This window comes from Theropithecus gelada, chromosome 12 (assembly GCF_003255815.1).
Source record: "Theropithecus gelada isolate Dixy chromosome 12, Tgel_1.0, whole genome shotgun sequence".
Lineage (NCBI taxonomy): Eukaryota > Metazoa > Chordata > Mammalia > Primates > Cercopithecidae > Theropithecus > Theropithecus gelada.
In genome coordinates, this window is record NC_037680.1 from 83,386,146 (window position 1) to 83,392,314 (window position 6,169).

Sequence of the window (6,169 nt, forward strand, 5' to 3'; positions counted from 1 at the left end):
CCTTATTGTGAGTGAGATTTAACCAGGGCTTGCTCATTTTGGTGGTGGGGCTAGGGGAGTCCATTCATAAATGCCTTGCAAGCACAACAATGCGTAATGCTCAGAATTGTCCTCACCAGATCTCTGAGTGTCTTTTGTTTGTGTGAAGATTATGATCTCTGTTAAAACCTTACATTTTTAGATAGTTTTCCACTGATGTGCTCATGATGGATCAGTCTTAAGCGCTTGAGGCTGTCAGTAATGACAAAGAGGGCTTCTTGACCTGGCCTGTGAGCCTCTAATATTTTCGTAGCATAAAAATTCCTAGCTAATCTCAGTCTGGAGTGAGGGGATGGGTAAGAAGAACAATAAAAGGTTTTAAAGCATCATTTAGTGTATCCTTCCACTAATTAGGGGTCAACATTTTCTAAGTGTAGTTGAGCTTCTGGTGAACCAAAATTAACATTTGCCTATCTGCTAAGCTTTGGAGAGAAGGTTATCATTCCTCAAACTTTTCAGAAGCCCATCCACAGGTCTGGCTCCTTGACTAGAACAAGTTTTTGGCCATGTATGTGACTTCTGGAGAGAAATGAAATGCCTTGATGATTCTTCACGTGAAAACAGATTTCCTGCTGATGCTCCTTTGGCAGTTGATTGCTTGTGCACACACGTGTCCTGGTGTGATTGTAAGGACTGTACTTGTGGCCCTATGGAGTCCATCCTTAGGAGAACATTTGTCTGACTGTGATGATCATTGAAAGCCAAATTCGCCCAGTAAATCAATTGGCCCTACAAAAACAAGGCAAAACAAAACAAAATCTGAATGATCAACAGTATATGAAGAGTTCTTCAGATCTCTTTGGAGCTTTAAATAGCTTCCAGCCTTCAGGAGGTAAATGAGGTTGCAGCAGAGGTTCTTGCTTCTTTAGGCCCAGAACTCAGAGTAAGGACAGAAAAAGGTAACTTGGATTATAAATGACATCAGGGAGGCCTCTTTTCCAGCAACAGACACAACCTTGTAGAGCCATTGTAACTCCTGTAGAGATAGCAAATGGATTGCATGCAGTAGCTTTAAACTGCTTTTCCTATATAGGTGAAGTGGCTACAAACCAAAGGTCATAAATGCTAAAGTCTACAGGAGCCAGTCAGTTACTAAAATGAGCCGAACAGGGCAATGGAGGAGATGAGAGGGCTGAGGGAGGCTGAGCTGAGTTGGAGACCATATAACTTGTCCTGAAGGGAGCAGTCTCTACTCAGCTCTAGAAAATTGTCACTATGAGGAAAAGTGGGCCAGTCATTGCCCATTCCATTTATTTTTCTAGAGAAGTCAGAAATCTAGGCCCTTATATAAAATTTCCTTTCTAAAAAATGGTAAAACTCATTTATATTTTTAAAACACTGTGGATCAAGATGGTGAAAACAGAACCTGTCTTCACATAGGATTGGGTCTACTGGCACCTAGTGGGGTAGCTTCTACATAAGATAATAGGGCATTTTTATGTCTGCCCTCTGATAGCTCCAATGAGTATGCAGACATGGCCTTGCTTCCAGTCAGGGTTACAGGGTGCCCTGTGAAGGCTTGGGCAGACGTCCTCATGAATTGCCACTTACAGTGTTGACTTAACTATTGTTTTGTGTGGATAGGAAGCAGTCACTGAAAGCCACCAGTGTCAAAGAGAGCGTGCCTAAACATACTTTCTTATGGCGGTGCTTTGTGTAATAACTAAGCTTACTCAGATATGCTAATTTATGGGAGATGAACTAAACCTACATTGGCAAATTGAGGCTCATTCCTCAATGCTCATTGAGGCTTTGTCTCAGTGTTCACTAAGGCAGTGTAGTGGCTGCCTGGATCCTGAGCCAGTGATTAGAGAAAATGCTGTGGTTGATTTTGGTTGTCTGCTACCTGGCAACCGGAAGTACCTGACTAGGTCCGCATAAATCTTAAAATGGTGTTCCTTTCTGTCTTTGATTCTCAAGGATATTTGCAGATAGGGATGAATCAGTAGAGCTAACTAATCCAGAGGCCCCACATAGTATACTGGATTCAGGGAAATAAAGGATTCTTGAACAAAGAAATACAGAAGCTGAAAAATCCAGCAGGAAGGAACAACTGTTTATTTTTTTTTGAATTATTGTTGTTTTCTGATAATTATGAAATCCTACATGTTTATTGGAGCAAATTTGAAAAACCGAAAAATTTAAAGAAGAAAATTGAAATCATTATCATCACCACTTTATAATCTCCATTAATAGTATGTTAATTTCTTGAACTCATCATTTTCTTGGTTTTTCCCATGAACACAAAAGCAACCTACAAAGTAGGCAGCCAGTGGTTCTTGCAGGATTTGTGTTGACTCCCTTGCTCATGTGTGTGTGTGTGTGTGTGTGTGTGTGTGTGTGTGCACGTGCACATGCGCACACGCGTGCCATGTGCCATGTTCTGCTGGCTTCAAAAAAGGATGGGACAGTATCTTCAGGGCAAAGACGTACTTTCTAGCCTCTTGGTTTTTGGCTTAATCTGTTTATACTACTAGGAAGACTGCTCTTGCCCACCACGGCCCAGTCAAATTCTTATGCATCCCCAAGTGTCGCTTCAAATATGTACTACCCCTTCATGAAGTCTTTCCTGATCTTTTTGTTTGTTTGTTTGTTTGTTTTTTGTTTTTTTTTTGTTTTTTTTTTGTTTTTAAATTTATTTATTATTATTATACTTTAAGTTGTAGGGAAATAACGTGCAGGTTTGTTACATATGTATACTTGTGCCATGTTGCTGTGCTGCACCCATCAACTCGTCATTTACATCAGGTATAACTCCCAATGCAATCCCTCCCCCCTCCTCCCTCCCCATGATAGGCCCCGGTGTGTGATGTTCCCCTTGCTGAGTCCAAGTGATCTCATTGTTCAGTTCCCACCTATGAGTGAGAACATGCGGTGTTTGGTTTTCAGTTCTTGTGATAGTTTGCTAAGAATGATGGTTTCCAGCTGCATCCATGTCCCTACAAAGGACACAAACTCTTTTAAAGCTTTCTAGAGAGCTTTAAAAAGCTCTCTACAGAGAACATGGGAGCTCCAGTTAGTGGTAGAGCTGGGATGAAATCCCAGGTATTTTAGGCTCCAGAGCCCATCCTCTAATTACATCAGTTTATTGCCCTTCTTTTATTCCCATTTTATTTATTGATTGATTGATTGATTGAGACAGGGTCTCACTCTGGCACCCAGGCTTCAGTGCAGTGGCTTGATCATAACTAACTGCAGTCTCAAATTCCTGGGCTCAAGGGATCCTGCCACCTCAGCTTCCCAAGTAGCTGGGACTACAGAGCACACCACTGTGTTATAGCCAATTATAGTTGAAAAAACTCACAATTGGAGAGGTTTAGCACCTTTTTTGAAATCACCATTCTAGTAAGTGCCAGGGTCATAATCATGCCACCGGCAGTCTGAATTCGAATCCTTTTCTGGACCCAAGAGAACATGGAAAATAGCACTTATGACACCAAAACATGCACAGTAGGGGAGGAGCAGTAGATCCTCAGAGAGAATCTCTTGCTGCCTACTTTTATGAGCTGATTCTGCTGGAACCATTATTTATTGTCACCACCAGGAGATCTGTTTTGGAAAACCTTGACTCTCTAAATGTAAATTCTAGCCTTTTGTTAGAACAAGAGAGAGTGGGTGTGTGTGCACAAGACCCAAGGAAGGCTGAAAATTTATTCGTAGGCCACTCCACTTGAGAGGGAATATGTTAAGCAGCTTGAAATGTCTCTAGGGATCATTGCAAGAAGAAATGGGATTTTTCTGTTACCTCTGATGAGTGAAAAAGTTTTCTGTTACAAAACTGATGAGTGAAAAGTCACAGGAATGCCACTTTCAATCTCATATTAAAAAGAACTTCATGCAGTCAACAAGTAGTAAAGATACTTACCAAGTAAAAGACTTTGCTGCACCTGGTGGATCAGAAAATATTATACCCAGATGTCCTACCAGACATTACAGCTTGGTAAAAGGGCTAAGGAACAGGGGAAGAATTTCATTTATGATGAAAGTGTCACTCTTGGTAAGGAAAATACAAATAAATAATTATGAAAAGTCAACAGAGGAACCACCTCGATATTCCCACTCTAGGGGTGCAGGGAGGAGAGCAAAGAAATTCTATGGAGGAGGTAACATTTGAACAATTGGTATACTACAGGTATAAGGAAATGGAGAGAAAAATGTTGCAACTTGAGCTAGGTAGAATACGCAAGTTCAGCTGATGTAACGATGACCAAAATAACCAGAGGTTTAAAGAAGAGTGAAGATTTCCTCTCCAGGATGAGCAGTCCAGAGCTGGTAGGGAGGCCCCACACACCTGCTGGCTTCTTGCTATGCAATCCTTTGCACCAGCCTTCACCTCATGGAACGAATGAGCTGTTCCAGCTCCCCTCACCCTGTCTACCTTCCAGGAATCAGGAGGGAAAGGAGGAGACACAGGAGGCCTACCAGTTCCTCTGGATACCAATCTGGCAGTTGAGAATATCACTTTTTATCACACGGATTGCTTAGAACTTAGTAACATAAGCACATCTAGTGCAGAGAGGCTAGAAAATGTAATGGGGAGGAAGGGGTATTCCTAAAGAAAAAAAGTTTAGAAAGGGGCATTGAGAGACAGCTAGCAGCCTGCCACTGAGCTTAAAGAAAAGTGCCAATGTGAGATTGTGAGAGTGGAAGGGGGTAAATGGATAGGTGCCATGATGGGCGGAATGAAGGAGTTATATGGTGTTTATTTCTCTATCCATTGGGAGTGTCAGGGAAAGATGGGCATCTGCAGTTGGCCCTTTTGGGGAATCTGTTGAAGAAAACTGCCTTTCTCAAAGTAGACTGCACCCAATGACTATCAACATGGGGATCTCAAGGCCAAGCCCTCTTACCCCAACTCAGGACATCTGTGAAAAGACATCCCAGCTCCAAAAGCTCTTCCTTTGCCAACAAATTTCCTGCATGGAAATTCATCTCCCTCCACCCAATCCTGCCTCCTTCCTTCTTTTCCACAGCTGTAGAAAAGCACTCCCAATCAACACTGCCTGCTAATCTCTGCCCCAGAGACTGCTTCCTGGGAAACTCCATCTGGAACAATCACCAGTTTGTTTTTAATCACCAAATAGTGTATAAAGGGGGAAGGAAGGAAGTGAGGAGTGAGCTACTGTACCTTTGAGTAAGGTTGTAGAGATCCTGAACAGTAGTGTGGACTTGGTTCTGCAGGCAATTGTGAGCAGGTTTCTGAGGATCAGAGTAATGGAAGCTATCTAGTCACATGTAAGATGGACTGTGGGTAAGAGAGGCAAGAGGTGCACAAAACAGTTAGGATGCCAAGGCCATACCACAGGTCCGAGATAATGAACAACTGACACAGGGCTCTGGCAATGCAAAATGAAGAAGGGAAAGATCATATGAGTAGAATCGACAGAACTGTGCATTGATTTTGGGAAGCAAGAGGCAGGGAAGAGTAAAAGATAAAGGCCAGGTTTGATATCTGGTGATTGGGCTGATGGTGACTTTATGGAAGAGATCCTGATCTAGGGAGCAGAGATATATTCCATTTTGATCTGTTGGAGTTGAAGGGCTAAAGGGAATCTAGGTGACGATGTCCAGCAGGCTATTGAAAGAATATGGAACTCATCAGAGGGGCTAGCACAGAAATATTTACTTGAGAACCACGTATAGATTCAAAGTTTAAGTCATAATTTAAGCCATAATAATTTATGCCATAAAATAATTTAAACCAGAAAAACTTGAGGCAATTTCCAGGGGAAGTAGCATAGAAAGGGAAAGCAAGGGAGAGGTGAAGAGAGGGGACTGAAGAGACTGAGAAAAAATATAGAATAAATGACCTGAGAGACCATTATTTCTGTGAGATGGGCACTGTGTGCTAAAAGATAATTGACAGCAGAACTGAATTTTGTTGGTTCCAAGAACAGAATTGATGAAGAAAGGATGAATCAGCTCTTTTCATTGTAGCCATGATTCCAGTTGATGGGGAATCCGTAATGGACAACATACGACCCAACTACCAAAGACCTGGGAACGTTAATAGGATACCTAAAACACTTTCGAGGGAAACTAGGATGTCCACACTTAAAGAAGTGTTTGATAATATCTCTGTGTTAGAAAAGAATGATTTTAAAAAAGAAACATTTACTTTCATTACTAC